Source organism: Eptatretus burgeri, chromosome 11 (genome assembly GCF_056783735.1).
Source record: "Eptatretus burgeri isolate ZD-2024b chromosome 11, Ebu_testis_v1, whole genome shotgun sequence".
Lineage (NCBI taxonomy): Eukaryota > Metazoa > Chordata > Myxini > Myxiniformes > Myxinidae > Eptatretus > Eptatretus burgeri.
In genome coordinates, this window is record NC_140971.1 from 84,044,267 (window position 1) to 84,061,483 (window position 17,217).

At 40.6% G+C, this 17,217-nt stretch overlaps 1 protein-coding gene across 2 annotated transcripts in view; it reads left to right on the plus strand.

Moving 5' to 3' along the window:
* LOC147017507 (teashirt homolog 3-like) overlaps nt 1–15,619 on the plus strand; it is a 279,873-nt gene extending 264,254 nt beyond the window's left edge. For both annotated transcript variants that reach the window (XR_015049534.1, XM_085847213.1), the window contains one exon: nt 12,612–15,619. The gene's annotated coding sequence lies outside the window, so the exon portion shown is untranslated. The remainder of the gene's footprint in view (nt 1–12,611) is intronic.
* The last annotated feature ends 1,598 nt before the right edge of the window (nt 15,620–17,217 follow it).

Below are 17,217 nucleotides of genomic sequence, written 5' to 3' on the forward strand. Positions count from 1 at the left end.
CCCCCCAACCCTCACATTAAAAATCTCAACCCCAACCCAACCCTCACCAAACACAGTCTTTCTTTTCAATTCGTATTTCAACAATATATATTTTTTATGTTTTTTTTTTCTTCTCTTCTTGCAATTCTGTCTTTTAAGGCTTTCAGGTTTGATGAAGTAGAAAGGGGAAGTAAGAACCTTCCTGCATCTTCTTCCCAGAACGTTCTTGCTATTGCTCTCATCAAGCACCATCCAACAAAGAACTACATCGATAGGTTTACATCCCAAAGAGTGGGAGCATTTCAAGTCTCCAAAGTAAACCCAAATTTCCAAGTCTCCAAGGAATAACCACATTCCTGTTGAGTTACCAAGATACGTATCACATTGTGAGTTATCAAGCCAGAACCCACATTTCAAGTCTCCAAAAATATAACCATCTATCCAAGACTCCAATGTAGAACCACAATTTCCAGAAATATTGTGGGTTTCGGTGATAAATCTCACATAGTATAAATGTGGATCATCAAGGAAAACTCCATTTTTCCAATTTTATGGGTTTCAGTGATAGATCTCACTTAGCATAACTGTGTATCGTCAAGGAAAACTCCATTTTTCCAATTTTTATGGGTTTCATTGATAGATCTCACATAGTGTAACTGTGGATCATCAAGGAAAACTCCATTTTTCCAATTTTTATGGGTTTCAGTGATAGATCTCACATAGTATAACTGTGGATCATCAAGGAAAACTCCATTTTTCAAAATGTCAGAAATTTGTGAGTCTCCAAGGAAGGTTCCATATTTAGAACCATCTTGGCAGAACTCTTTTCCCCGAGTCTCCAAGGTAGTTATTTAAACCATCAAGGCAGAACTCATTTACTGATTTTTTCAAAATTTGTGAGTCTTCAAGGTAAAACTTGTATTCTGGCTCATCAAGGTATAACTTGTTCAGTGGGTATTGTCTTGATAACTTGCAATGAGTACTATTGCTGTAAAACTCTTTTTCAGGATTTTGCTGGTCTCCAAGGTATAACTCTTTGGTTGGTCCATCAAGGTCGAGCTCGTTCTGTGGGTCTTGGTTGCTCATACGGTCTTCAACCAAGCCAACAATTTCGCCCCAAGTTGTACCAAAAGCAGTATTTTCATTTCGTATTTCAGATACAATTTCCTGTGAGAGAAAATAATAATGTATTAATTAAGTGATTTAATTATTAAAATTTTATATGCTTCAATCAAACTTTGAAAATAGGAAAATAAAATCTTACCTCAACAGATAAGAGGTTTGAATCCAGTTCATCAACTTGAAGGTTTAGTTCCATACAAGTAGTAGAACTCCAAGGAACGCCAAAATCATCCCACTCAAGGTCTAGCTCGTTCTGTCGGTCTTGCTCGCTCACAAGGTCTTCAACCAAGCTAACAATTTCACCCCAAGTTATGGCAAAATCGGTATTTTCAGATACAATTTCCTGTGAGAGAAAATAATAATGCATTAATTAAGTGATTTAATTATTAAATGAGTCTGCGCTTAAATCAAACTGAAAATAGGAAAATAAAATCTTACCTCAATAGATAAGAGGTTTCAATCCAGTTCATCAATTTGAAGGTTTAGTTCCATACAAGTAGTCGAACTCCAAGAAACCCCAAAGTCAGTACAGCACTCCAGTGTCAGAATTTTTTTTTTTTAATGGAATCTAGGTTGAACCTTTTATGGAGAAAGACTGGATGCTATGGTTTCCTTTTTCAAAATGGAGGACTGTTTGAAAAAAATTGCCTTACAGCCCAGACAAGCCTTGGAAATTTTTTCAAAACCATAACATTCTAGAATTTTCTCGTGATTTCTTTGTGAGTCAGAGATGAACTGGAAATGATGAAAGAGTAGGTGGGGCTTAGTAAAAGTGGGCGGGGCTTAGGAAAAGTGGACGTGGCTTATGAAAAATACCTCACGAAAAGTAGGCGTGGCTTATGCAAAAAATAATCTGTGGCTCAGGAGGTGGTCAAACAAGAGCATTATGAGTTTATCATTTCGTAATGGCACAAAAGGGGTATCTTAAAAAATATAAAGATTCAAATGTTTTATTTTTAAATATTTTAGATGGGGATTATTGTGCAAAGAAAATTAAATTATTGAAGAAATTTGAGAATGAACAAATCTTTATAGGTTCAATGAGTGAGCGAAACAATATGCATTGTTATTTGAAAAAGAGTGTCCTGAGGCTTACATGTTTCAGATATTTATTTAGAATCACCTTTAACAAATCACATTACTACTTTACTACTTGAACAAATATTTATCTTATTGCATGGATTATTTGAAAAGAGTGCCCCTAGGTTAAAAGGGGAGACAAATAAATATACCTTGGGATAAAAAGGGGGTTTATTTTTCGCGAAAAAAAATGAATCGCTGAAAATCCCCCATTCACTTACATGGGGAAAAGTGAGCCAGAATCAGTATATTCACCCTACTAACGTGTTTCTAAATTACAGAGCCAAATTTTTTTTCCACCCATTACATGATGATTGGCAGCGGTTTATAAAAATTATTGTTTATGCACATCTCCCTGATAGCTACATAAATCTCCATGATACCATAATATAATATAATATGATAGCAACATAATAAATAGCTCCACCGGAAAAATGTAAAGATGTAAATCTTTGTATTCTTTGGCTTTTCTGGATCCCTGAGCTTCATAAGAACCCATACAAGTATAGGTTTATAGCAGGTGCCAGGGAGTGTTCCACCAAACAGTTATCGCTTATAGTTAACTCAGGCTTACAAGTTGTTAGGGAAATATTGTTTAGCAATGGAGAAGAATTCTGGTATTAACACTTTTTGAGCACAAATTCTTCTTTAGAGTTCTTAAATAGGATTAGATGCATCAATATCAAGTTAGTTGAAGTTTTTGATTTTTCAACTTTATATACAAATTTGAATTGAGTACACATGAGGGACTCGCTCTTCAAAGTAATTGACAAGGTTTTTAACTTAAGTTTTTATGTGTCAGGTTTGATTGAGCATTATTTTCTGAAAATAAAAACTCGTTTTCATTGTTTTGATAAGCAGAAGTTTAAGGATGCTGTTAATTTTATTTCATTTAATACTTTTGTGTCTTTTTGAGAGATAATGTTTCAACAGGTTAAGGGTGGGAATTCCCATGGATGGGAATTGCAGCCCCTGACTAGCGGCCATTTTTCTTATTATCCGTGAATTTTCATTCATGCAGAAACTGGTGAAGTAGAAAAAAATTAGCATAAGCTAAAAATTATCTCATACATTTCATTATATAATAATATTTGTGTGGTTAACTATAATTTGTTTGATCGGCAACTTCACAATATTTATCCAGATAGCCTGATTGCCAACAGGAGTGGGAATGGTTGTACAGTTGCTGCAAATCTGTATATGTTGGTTAGAGTTGGACATAATGGCTTTTGTACAAGTTTATCTCATAAAGTTGATGATTTCAGTTTCCCAGTAGTCTTGTACACCTTTCCAGGAAGTAATGTACCAATCAAAATGGGTTACAATGTCTTTTAATCTCAGCTATTTTGATTTGCAAGCACTTGTTCAGTAAAGGATGATTTTGTAGAACGTGCTGACAAGGTTTTTTCCATCGTGATAAAAAGAGCATATTTGGCTGATTGTTGGATTAGGTCTTGTGAGAATGTCTTTAGACTCCATCGTCACCTTTTATTTAAGTTTGGTTGGTTTGCATGTCAAGAAGTTCCCATTGCATTGCATTTTATCTAATAATAATGAATTAATTATTTTATTGTGGTAAATTCTTTAATTAATATTATTGGTTAAACATAAATGTATACACGACCAGTCAGAAGTTTTAGAACACCCCCATTTTTCCAGTTTTTACTGAAATTTAAGCAGTTCAAGTCCAGTGAATAACCTCAAATGGTACAAAGCTAAGCAGTAAACTGCCAAAGGTTAAAAAAAAGTTTCGGTGACCAAAAACTGAAAAATAATGTAAATTTCAGAGTTTTTTTTTTTTTGTATACCTTGTCGAGGCTCGTATGAGAGCTAACACACAACTCACATCAAGGGGGCATGAGACAAGAGGGGCGGGAGTGGAAGGGACAAAACAGTGGGGAACAGACACATTAGGTGAACTGTGGAAGGGAGAGGGATGGGGATGGGATGGGGAACATGGCAAAGAGAAGATGGACATTACAGGGACTTTCAGGAAGAAGAGCAGGGGAATTGAAGGAGGTGGGCTTGGGTGGATTATCGGGGGTAGAAAAGATCGAGGATTTGGATGGGGGGAGATAAGAGGTGGTGGTGAACAGCTGTTTTGAAAGCCTGGAGGGAAGAATGGGAAAGAATAGAGTGAGGAAGTTTATTCCAAAGGCGGGAAAAAAGAGGAATGAAAGAGTGAAGATGAGCAGTGATTCGTGATTTTGGTAGTTTTACCAGAAGGGGGTTGTTGGTGGACCTTGAGCGCCCTGTGGAAATGTGGTGGGGACAAATCGCAGAGAGAGCAGGGGGGGGCAAGGCTGGAGAGGAGTCTGTAGAAGACAGAAAGACCACCGACCAACCTGTGCTGATTGAGTGAGAGGCCCAAAGACTCAGCTTCATTGTGGGAGATGCCGATGATCTTAAATGCCCTGGTATATATATTTATATATACATATATATATATATATATATATATATATATATATATATATGTATGTATGTATGTATTAAATGAAGGAGGTAGTTAGATAAAAAATAAAACAAAATAAAATGAATAAATAAATGAATAAATAAACAATATTTTAAAAATACATTAAAATTATCATTATAATAAGTTGTTGGAGGTTGATGGGATATGCAGTGCAGCATGTTAAATTTGGTTATTGATGAAATTTTGAATATTTGAATCACAGTTTGAGTCTATGGTTAGATGAAGGTGCTGTGTAAATGACACGTCTACAAGGTAAAGTGTTTCTCGCTTAATATATTATCATATAAAGTGGTGTATGATTAAAGTTAGTCATATGTAGTAATACTTTAAATAAAATCAATAATTAAATACGTTTGAATAAGGATATTGCATTGCTGTGTTGGCTGACTGGACACAACTTTGAAGTTGTGGATCCATTGATGTTGAGTAATCTACTGATGTGGACTGGCGAATGGGGTTGTAGATCCACAATTTGGAGAGGTTCTGGGCTGAAAGGATCGAAACCTCGATGAAAAACGGTGCCCAGCTGATGATCTGGGCAGTTGGGAAATCAGGAAATTGCTTTTAAGTTAAGGTTATAACTTCAAATACTGGAAGGGCACTCGGTAGAGCGCATACCTCTGCCACGTAATACCTGATCCAGGAGAACATATCAGGCCTAAAACATTTTTAAAACATCACGCTATATATAGTTTTTGGGCCGATCTCTCATTGGTGAAGAATCACTTCCAAAATTAAATAATTATCGTCTCCAGCCCGGATTCATATCTTCACCATAATCGACTCAATTTGTCATGGTCACACATCCAACCAGTCCACCAAGTCTCATCCGAATCCATCCACAACTTTTTGATATATCGTACTATATATTCATTTAGCCCTGTTTCTCAATGGTGAAGAATCACTTTAAAAATTATCGTCGTCAGATCCGAACCAGATCCAGATGTTCATCAAAATCTAATCAGTTTGTCCTTGTCACACACCCAACCTTCCATCCAAATTTCATCCGAATCCATCCATAAGGTTTTCAGATATCTTGCACACAGACAAACAGACAAACAAGCAAAAAAGAAGACGACATCATGCAGAGCTGTTGCAGATACTTGCAGATACTTCATGATACTTGCAGAATCCATAAAAAAATTTTGACCTCAAAAATAATAGGTGGTTGAATTCAATGACCAAATATGCAACTCCTCTTCAAATTTCAAGTGAATTAGATGAAATCTGACAATTTTAGAAATTCAGCCTATGTTGACCTTTTGGCCAATGTGGACCTTCAAAATAATTGGTGGTTGAATTCAATGACCTGAAATATATATAAATTCTCTTCAAATTTCAAATCAATTGGATGAAAATTGAGGACTTTAGAAATCCCACCTAAGTTGTTGACCTTTGACCAATGTTGACCTTTTGACCTCAAAAATAACAGGGTTCTTCCTTATGACAAACTGTACCATGTGTTGAAGTTTCGTGAAGATCGGTTTTAAATTGTGACCTGTAGGCGACAAACAGACAGATAGACAGAATAACAAAATGGAATGACCAATATACTTGAAAAGTCTTCGATTTTGCGAGTAACAAACAGACAGAAAGGGGTGAAAACATTACCTTCTTCACCTTCGGTGGCGGAATTTAAAAAGTACGTACAAACCAGTACATAATATGTGTGTGTGTGTGTGTGTGTGTGTGTGTGTGTGTGTGTGTGTGTGTGTGTGTGTGTGTGTGTGTGTGTGTGTGTGTGTGTGTGTGTGTGTGTGTGTGTGTGTGTGTGTGTGTGTGTGTGTGTGTGTGTGTGTGTGTGTGTGTATGTAACGTGGTCTGTAATATTTTGTGCAATATTGGGTGGTCGCGAGACTACCGTTTTTCTCAGGTTTTCCGTCTGTCTGTATGTCTGTCTGTTTGTTTGTATGTAATGGACAGCTCTGGAGGCCAGAGGAGTCAATCGATTTTGATAAAACTTGACTGGTAGGTTCATACCAGGATATAGTTGGATGATTTTGAGCACCGTTGCTCAGGACGCTACCGTTGCCCAGCAACGGGACTTTGAATTTTTTGAAAAAATCCGAAAAATATTTATATCGATTTTTTTTTTTTCCAAAATCAAAAAATCGGCTTCTGCACTTTTATGCGCACTATAATCAACCTCTTTGTCAAAAAATTTCAGCCCGATCTGTCAAAAACTTTGACTAGTATGCAATTATATAGCGACAACCCATGTCGTCTACCAGCTTGTGTGTGTGTGTGTATATATATATATATATATATATATATATATATATATATATATATATATATATATATATATATATATATATATATATATATATATATATATATATATATATATATATATATATATATATATATATATATATATATATATATATATATACACACACACACAAACACACGTCCACAACAAATACACACACACACACTTTTGGGTGACGATTTTCACCCACATGAAATCTGCACCACGCGTTTATGGCATTCAACCCATCGGTTTGCTTCTACTGTCTCCCCGCTGTTCTTTTTTAATCATAGTTCCGCATGCAAATGAAATAGCGATTCATTGGACTGTGTATTGTAGATGGACGGACGTTGTTGTGGGGTGTGCAGTTGCTTGAGCTCCCCACGGCGGTCCCAAAACCTCCTCACCTGACGCCCGCTTTGCTCCAGTGCTGCTCTTCACCCGACGGCGATAATGGATGCTTGATTATGGTGTCGCTCATTACAATTCCGCGGATGTGACGAGAACATTTGCATACGCCGTAGCGCTATGGAAGGCTGCCAGGTCGGAGTGCATTAGACCTGCCAGTCGGCCTGATGGATAGGGTCAACCATGATGTCTGAAGCCCCAGCCAGACAATTTTTATTCTGACAGTCTGGCATGGTTGGAGTGTGGACGTGCTTCCTGCAGTGGGTCTTTTTCATTTGTATCTGTCCCATCCTCTGCACCCCTTATCCCGTACACTGTCCTTACTGACAGATGTCCACAACAGTAATAGCAGATCAGGTGCAGAATATTTAGATTCCGTGTGCGAATATGCAGATGTAGTGTTATTTATATATCAGTCCAAACCGATCTCGGCAAATTTATTAACAACCGTGGGACAGCTGCCTGAAACAACCCGCCGCCTCGCCCTCGAGATGTTCTCCTGATGCATTGCAGATACTGTGGCCCGGTCCTTCATTTCTGCTCGACGCCAATACAAACAAGATTAGCAATTCAGAAAATATGCGTCGGCCGTTCATCTTTTACGAGGCGAGTTGGCATCTTCATAGAAAGAAACTGGTGAGAGTCAAAGAAAACAAATCAAAAATGGCGCGGGGTGGGGGGAGAATAAACAAGGCATGAGCAATATCACGCGGGGCCAGTTTCCACCAAACTGGGACACAATCCAGCTTATTATCGTTATCCGGAACGGCTTCATGATGGCAGCACCTTGAGGAGGTGAGCCGGTGAATTTGAATGGTTCATCCAAAGCGCTATCTCCACGCAAAGGGGCCTCACAGTAGGTCGGGCCCAGGAAACGATCCGAGGCCTTCAATTCCAGGCGGGTCTTTCGCCGTCGCTCGTGTGTGAAATACTTTCACTTATGTCAAAGCTCGTGTCACTAAAAGGCAGCCATTGTTCCTTTCAGATTCCTTTCGGTGAGGATACTGTTTAACAGCCCCCTCTGCCAGCTTAGGGTCCGACACCGCGGTTCGGCCTATTTGTCTTTTTGTATTTTTCGATCCTCCTGGAGGATCTCCAAGTCTTACTCACGTTGTTGTTGTTCATCTTCCTCTTGTGGACTTTTTTGTTTCACACCCTACAGTTTTCATCGAAACTTCCTGAAACTTGGCATATATATGTAAAAATTCCCTGCGCAGACAGTAACCATCTCCGATTTTGAAAATTCCTCCTAGAAAAAAAAGTTATGACGTCAAAATATCTCCGCTAATGGAAATCGCCTAAAAAAATTCTCTTCGAAAGTCGGCAAGCTTTTTGAATTCTGTTTGCTGGAATCGAACAGGGAATTAGCAGAGATGAATTCCCGCACATATGATGATACATCACTTTGACGTCATATCAATTTTTATGACGTCATTCCTATTTTTTGACATTTTTTGGTTTCACAACCCAGAGTTTTCATTGGATCTTCGTGAAATTTGCCATGTATATGCAGAAAGCCCACGCGCAGCCAATAACCATCTCCGATTTTGGAAATTCTTTCTAGGAAAAAAAAGTTGACGTCAGAATATCACCGCTAATGGAAATCGCCTATACCATTATCTTCGAAACTAGTTTGTTTCACAGCCTACAGTTTTCATCGAAACTTCCTGAAACTTGGCACATATATGTAAAAATACCTTGCGCAGACAGTAACCATCTCCGATTTTGAAAATTCCTCCTAGAAAAAAAAGTTATGACGTCAAAATATTTCCACTAATGGCAATTGCCTAAAAAAATTATCTCCGAAACTCGGCAAGCTTTTTGAATTCTGTTTGCGGGAATCGGACAGGGCATTCGCAGAGATAAATTCCCGCACATATGATACATCACTGTGACGTCATATCAATTTTTATGACGTCATTCCTATTTTTTGACTTTTTGTTTCACAACCCAGAGTTTTCATTGGATCTTCGTGAAATTTGCCATGTATATGCAGAAAGCCCACGCGCAGGCAGTAACCATCTCCGATTTTGGAAATTCTTCCTAGAAAGAAAAAAAGTTGACGTCATAATATCGCCGCGAATGGAAATCGCCTACACCATTATCTCCGAAACTAGGCAAACCGTTCCGAATTTTGTTTGCGGGAATCAAGCCGGGCATCAGCACAGATAACTTATCGCAAACCTGATACATCACAATGACGTCATATTCGTTTTTATGACGTCATCATTAAGAGGACGAGGATCTCAGGTCATTTGAGCTTGTTATTTTTTTTTATTTCTTCCCCTTTGCTTTCTTCATTTCGCCCCCCCCCCCATCCTATTGTCCCGAATGCCAGGATTGATGAGGCAAATGAACATTTAATTCCTGCCCCACGTCGTATGATGAGATTGTCGGACTCGCGCTGATCAAGACGCGCCACCTTAATTGGGCATTTGACGACGTGAGCGGCGATAACGCAAACCGGAGCGGGCAGCAAGCAGTCGCCTTTGCGAGGAGCGCTCGTTTTACAGGCGCAAAGTACACACGGATGTCTAACGACGAACAAGTTTGTATTTATGTACAGCAGCGTCGAGCTGACAGATGGGACAGATGCAGGGCGGTGGAATTGCGCGTGCGAGATTTTTTAATCTTGCGCGCGCGCGCGCGCGCGTCCTCCTCGACGCCTGGACCGGCAAAGGGTCTTAACGAGCGCACTGTTGTGATGCAAAACGAGGGATGTCGCGCGAACGGGAAACTTCGGATTGATTCAGGGGCAGCCGTTGCAACTGGCGCTGCACGATAGGCAGCAAGGAGGAGAGGGAGAGGGAGAGAGAGAGAGAGAAAAGCTGTTTTTATGCCTCATTTTCCACTGACCGGGCGAGTCGAGGTGCAGCCGAGTTTGAAAAGAATCCAGAAAACAAATGGCCCGAGTCGGCTGATGTAAATCCGCTTCTATGCAGGCAATTAAGAGGGAATGGAAGAAGGGTTTAATTGGAAAGCGCCCGTGATGAAACCGCGTGTTTACTGATGCGACAGTAGATTAATGCTTTTAATTTTTGTGGCCGTGATAAAGTATTCATGTGCGAACCGCCGGTGATGGAGGCTGCTTGTCTACGCCCTGGTAATTAGGTCGGGGGTGGCCGCACACTTTTTCCACTGCCCTGCACAAGACATCCAGTCGGCCATATTCCCTTCTTTCATCAAATTTTGCGACGTGTTTTATGCCGCCTTATTTCAACAATTTCCCCCATTGAAACCTTCCAAGACTCTTCACCAAACTGGATCGAAAATATCTGTCCTTTTCTCTTGTTTCCTCCCTCTTGGTGTCGTGGAATCCTTTTCATTTGTTCTCCATTGTGGGCGCTTGAGGTGGCAGTTTTGGTCCTTTCCCCTCCCCCCCCCCCCCCCCCCCCGATATGAAATATGACACATCTGTGGACCTCGGGATATTGCATATCGATGAGCATCATAATGTACCATACCAATGAATATCCTCATATGACATATCAATGGACTTCCTCAGATGACAAATCAATAACTTCCTGATGTGCTTTATCAATTGATGTCCTGATATGACATACCAATAGACATCCTGATATGATATCGCAACGGACCTCCTGATATGACGTATAAATGGAACTGATGTGCTCTATCAATGAATTTCCTGATAGTTTTATCAATGGATATCCTGATATGCCCTTTCAATGGAACTCCTAATATGACATATCAATGGACTTCCTGATGTGCTATATCAATTGATTTCCTGATATGCCCTTTCAATTTACTTCCTGATGTGACATGTCAATTGATTCCTGGTATGACATATCAATGGACTTCCTGATATGACATGTCAATTCGTCTGATATGACATGACAATTGATCTCCTAATATGACATGTCAATTCACCTCCTGATATGACATGTAAATTAATCTGATATTACGTAACAATCATCTCCTGATATGACATGACAATTGATCTCATGATATGACATGTCAATTCACCTCCTGATATCTCCTGATATGCCCTTTCAATGGACGTCCTGACATAACATATCAATTGATGTCCTGATATGACATGCAAATTGGCCCGATATACAATTTCAATGGACTTCTTGAGATGAGGTATCAATTGACCTCCTGATATGAGGTATCAATTGATCTCCTAATATGACATATGAATTGACCTCTTGATATGACATATAAATTGATCTCCTGATGTGACATATCAGTTCATCTCCTGATTTGACGTCAATTAACTTTCTGATTTGACATATCCGTTGACCTCCTGATATGACATGTAAATTCAGGTCAGGTCAGGTATGGGAGCATGTGCCAGAACAGCACGTCGCTGCGTAACATGTAAATTGTAATATGTGACATGTGACATGTGCGTGTGATGTCGCTGCGTAACATGTGACATGTAAATTGATCTCCTGATATGCCCTTTCAATTGACTTCCTGATTTGACATATCAATTGATCTGATATGACATGTCAATGGACTTCCTGATATGACATGCAAATTGACCTGATATACCCTTTCAATTTACTTCCTGATATGAGGTATCAATTGACCTCCTGATATGACATATCAATTGATCTGCAATGACACGTCAATGTCCTTCCTGATATGAAATGTCAATTGACCTCCTGATATGACATATCAATTGATCTGCAATGACACGTCAATGTCCTTCCTGATATGAAATATCAATTGACCTCCTGATAGGACATATCAGTTGATCTCCTGATATGACTTATCAATTGATTTCCTGATATGCAATAACAATGGACGTCTCACACAGGCTCTTGGGCTGTGCCTTTTTTTAAGGTGTTATGTAAAAGGCCAAAGCACAATTCTGTTACCTCTTGTATGTGGATCATGGTACACGGGAAGTGATGATGGCAACACCAGCTCCCTGCCAAATTGGCTGCGGCGCTACACCCTCCTTGGAGTCAGCCTGGCAATGATGTGATAATCAGCACAAAAGGCGGGAAAATTATTTTCCTTCTAACTGCATTAATACATCAGTTCTGAGCGCAGTCCGCGCTGTCATTTTCTCCTAAAAGGTCCTGATACTCATAAGGCAGTAAATTTCCTTTATTGCCTCAATATTTTTCTTACTCCCAGCCAGTCTGGTTTACAGTGACATTGGAGTGTGCAGCATGGGTTTCTAATGGGCAGTTAATTTCATCTTTTTCTCTTTCTTGTCCTCCCTACCAACCCTCCCCATTCACCCCCCCCCCATAACTCCCATCCACTGTACGCCCTCATCTCTCCACCTGACTCCCTCCTCCTGCCCCACCACAGCTCTTCCTACCCCACAGCACCTATCAAGGTTACGTCCTCCATGTGCTGCCTCTTTCACCTCTTCACGCGCCCTGCCTGTCCAGCGTCCAAGCACGTGGCCGTGGTTCAACCTTCGTGCAGGGTCTTTAACCCAACCCTCTCCAGCACCGAGATGGGAGGGTGGAAGGGAAAGGGGAAGGGTGGGGGGCAGCAGAGACGGATTTCTGCTATTTTTCTTCATTCCTGCTAACAATTTGGTAATGAAATATTGATTTTTAGTTAGAGCGGAATAGACGTTATTAAGTTTCCTTTGATAAATCATTGGCGGTTTTCACAGGACAGGAGTGTTACTCCAAAGCTCCCTCACCACCGTCATCTTGATGTATTAATTCGAAAGACTTTTCTGCCTGGCTGTTTAAAAGCGACGGAGAGGGAGCGAGAGATATGGCAGAAGCACGTGAGAAAACGAGCCACGCAGGTTGGATTCTCTCGCTCCCCCCCCCTCTCTCTCGCTCTCTCTCTATCAGAGGGGCTCATACCCCTCTCTCGCTATTCTTCACGTGGACCAAACTTCATTTTTGGAGGGACGTTTACAGCTGCATGGATGAAAAACAACAGCAACAGCAACAACAACCATGAATGGATTCGACTTTGACAGCCAGCAATGCTAAAGTGTCGGCCTTTGCACACCATCAATACCTAAAGCACACCCATCGACCAGACGTGATTGACCGTTACTTACTGAAATATTTAAACTATTTACAAGCGCCTAATGGGCTTACTCGATAACAGGGGGGCCATTTCGACACGAAAGTCGTTTGAGGACATCGCTCATTCGACCTCCCCATTCCTCGCCACTTTCGGCCCGAGCTGCCAAAGCCAAAGCGGTCAGGCCTTAATAGTCAGAAAGGACATGGATATTGCGTAATTCACTCTGCTGGTGTTCCATTCTGATGGACATTACACGCTCTCAATCACCAATAGCCATTTGCGTTGGGTGGGATAAATGAGAGAAGGTTGGGGGGACGGAGTGGGGAGAAAATGCCAATACTCTCTACTCACCGTCAGCGGGGTTTGCGGTAAGACAAGACAAGGGAAACGTATTTATGGTTAATTTCATCTATTTATTTGCTTGTGTACAGTATTTATTAATTTATTTATTTATTCATTCTTTCTGCAAATGGTAGCCTCCATCGGTGGCAGTTGGCGTGGAACATGTTTTTATGACCGAACAAAAAAAAAAAAATATGCCATAAGAAAGAAAACAACTGATTTTCATCAGCTGCACAAATATAAAAGTCAGCAGATAGCCATTACCAAATATTTGTAAGCCTTCAGAGCCTCTGCAAATTGCTTTCATATTTAAAAATGATGCACTTTCCCTTTGGAAGCATTCACTTTCAAGGCAAATTAATGGTTTCCTTTGGAAGACACGCGGAATCCACCCGGCACAAAAGACACAAGCATCTGCTAATTGTATGCCCCGGCAGAACAAATCTGCTTCTCTCTCTCTCTCTCTCTGCCTCTCCTTTCTCACCCCCACCCATACTCATTTTGACCACTAGGCCCACTTTGCCATGCACAGCAACCGTGGTAAGAAGGTCAGGCCTGTGTGTGTAGCACTGCGGTGACATCAAAAACGGCCCTTGCTCCAAACGCCCCTGCCATCACAACCCCTACGCACCTCCCTCCCCTCTGTGCTATCCATTTGGCCTTTACCCAGCCTGGTGCTGCCATCTGGTCCCTTTCGCATCACCGGGCAGCAGGAGAGCAGCGGGGTTGGTGCTGGGCTTACCGCAGCGGTCCTGAGTGCAGCTCAGGCAAATCGATCCCGATCACTTGGCCGAGGCTTTGTTTGCCAAAAGGCCTTTAAATCGGAACGTTTCTGCCACTTGACATACCTGTTGCCGACCGACCTTTGCCATTGTCCGTTCAGTCATAATTTTGTACGCTGTCGCTTTTGCCCTGCCCAATCAGCCTCAGCCGATAGTACAGTGTGAGTGTGCGTGCGTGTGTGTACAAGCAGGTAAGTAGCATGACAAGAGAGCAAGGCAGGTGAGTGTGTCTATAGGTACAAGTACTAACTCAGATCACCCAGTCTAGTTATGTCAGGTTTACACATCCCACTTCTGCACCATTATTCCCGATGGTAAATCATCTCCACCCAAACTCGACTAGGTCTGGCCTTTGGGAGCAAAATACTTCCTGTAGTGTGTAATGACTAGTATCACTTGAATCGATTAAATGATGCTCTTATTTTGGGAAGTGAGCTTGGGCCTATATACATTCCCAGCAGCATGGTCATCACTGTACAGCGACCCTGAATTTTTGCATGCTGCGCTCTTCTACGCGTCCTAACATTTGCGGGACTACGAGAAGAATCCGCTGAACAATAACAACAGGACTGAGCGGAAATACCGTAATGTCTACTGTACATACTGTACACATCAATTTGAAAGATCTTTCTCTCTTTTCGATTGTCCGTCTCTGAAGCATTCCTGGACTTGAGTATTGATGCAACTGCGCGCAACTAGGTCTTTGTAAATTGGCACGGGATTATCAATATTGTTTTTGTTTGTAATTGTCACTTTTTGTTCTTTTTTTTGTTGTTGTTCATTTTATCAGTTCCAGTGCAGGTAACACAAAATATGGCATCAAATGCTTGTGGTGTTTGTTTTAACGTTGGACTGGGGAGGCATGTTTGTGGGGGGGGGGGGGGGACACGTGGGAGACAGAAAGGGGACAGTAGTTCAATGGTCTACTATTGTATGATATGATTGTTTTGTGCTGCTTTGTTTAGCTATTTGTTCAACCGTACAGGAAGTGTAATTTGACAAAAAAAAGAAGAGTTTAACACTCGATTCTGGTCAAATTTGAGAACATATGCACTTATGAATAAAACATTTATAATGTATATTATATCATTAGATTTTTGAAGCACAAGCAGATATCAATTTTGTTCTTACCAATGTTACTGTCTATTTGTCTTTTGTTGTTTTATTATTGGAACTAATAAACTGGACTTGTATTGCGTATGTGATACTTTTGCTTTGTGATTTCTGAAAAAAAATATCTGGAGTGCTATATGCAGGTAAATGCAACGTGGCTTTTAAGCCATTTCAAAAAAACAAACAAATGACAATGTGAAAAGTTCATGTTAAAAAAGATTTTAAGTATTCCACAAACATTGCGTCCAGAAATCAAGCGGTCGAGGAGAAATGTGAATTAATGTTCCAAAAACTTGCTTTTTCCGGGTCAACTCCATGTTATAAAGGGGAAAATGGAATGGCGGGACGTGTCGATTCGTCCCTTACTTTCAGTCTTATTTCCTTCCATCTTCCTTTCCTCTATATCTCCAGCGTTCTTACATTCTCCCAACCCTCCCTTCTTCTCTTCGTTTGATCAACTCCCTTCCCCCACAGCCCACCCTACGTTTTGTTTAATATGTAGATGGCCCTTACTTTCAGCACCATGTTGGCAAAAGTAATCAAGTGCAGAGGCTGCGATGGAGTGAAGAGCTACCCAGAGTTGGTTCTCAGCCATGGAAACGGTCAATTGTCATGCACACACCACTCCACTCCCAAAAGGATTAAGAAAGTGGCCTTTGTGCAACAATTAGTAGAGACTGAGCGATTTCTGTGTTTTGCTATAACCAGATACACATCCAGTGTTTCTTGCAGTGAGATTTTCCAAATATTTGACACCTGATGTCATTTATCAACTGATAATCAAGTGTTGAGTTAGAAACTCAAATCCAAATTTATGTGTGAGTGTCTCCCATGACGAATCATAAACTGACCAATCAAAAGGTATGCCAACTTACAACTAATGACTAACGCAGTTGAAAGAGGTTGTGGCAAAAGGAACACCATAGCGGCGTTCAGCAATACGCGTGCAGAGGGTTGCTGCTGTGACCCCTTGGAATACCAATTTTGAGCCACAACAAAGACACATCTGATTCAGTCTCAAACAGTCAGTTGCGCATTGTAATCTGTCACCTCAAGAGCTGTTGGAGATAGAGGAGATGCAAAAAGATGAATCAAAACGAACACCTCAAGATATTCCTACTCATCCCTTTTCTCACCTCGTACAGTGTTCCATCGTCGCAATCATCCCAGTAGGCTGTGTCCGAACATTGCTGGTCGGTTACACAGTATATCATAGATTTCTTTCACTTTACACTTTTTCTCTCTTCCTTTGAAGCTGTGCTGTGCACCATAAATTCTAATAATAAAAAACCTAACCAGGCCATTTCATCTTGTGAGAGGGAATATGTTAATACATCTATCTAAATAATAAAAGATGGCTGAGTTGCCGATCCCAGGAGATGCCTGCCCCATGAAATCTGTGACTTTCTTTGGGGTAATCAAGAATACCTGCAGCACTATATTCTCGCATGTTGATAAAATTCAATAAAAGGCCGCACTTGCATCAATGCTACTCCATTGTCTTGTAATAGTACAAAGGAGGGTTTACATGGGATTCTGCCTTCTGCTTTCAAAGAGGATTTGCTTGAAACATCAGCGATTTCATTTGTTTATCAGACCGCTGCTTTACCTGCATTTTAGAAAGAAATTTTGTTGATGGAAGAAGAATCATTCATTGAGCTACACAACTGAATGGATCT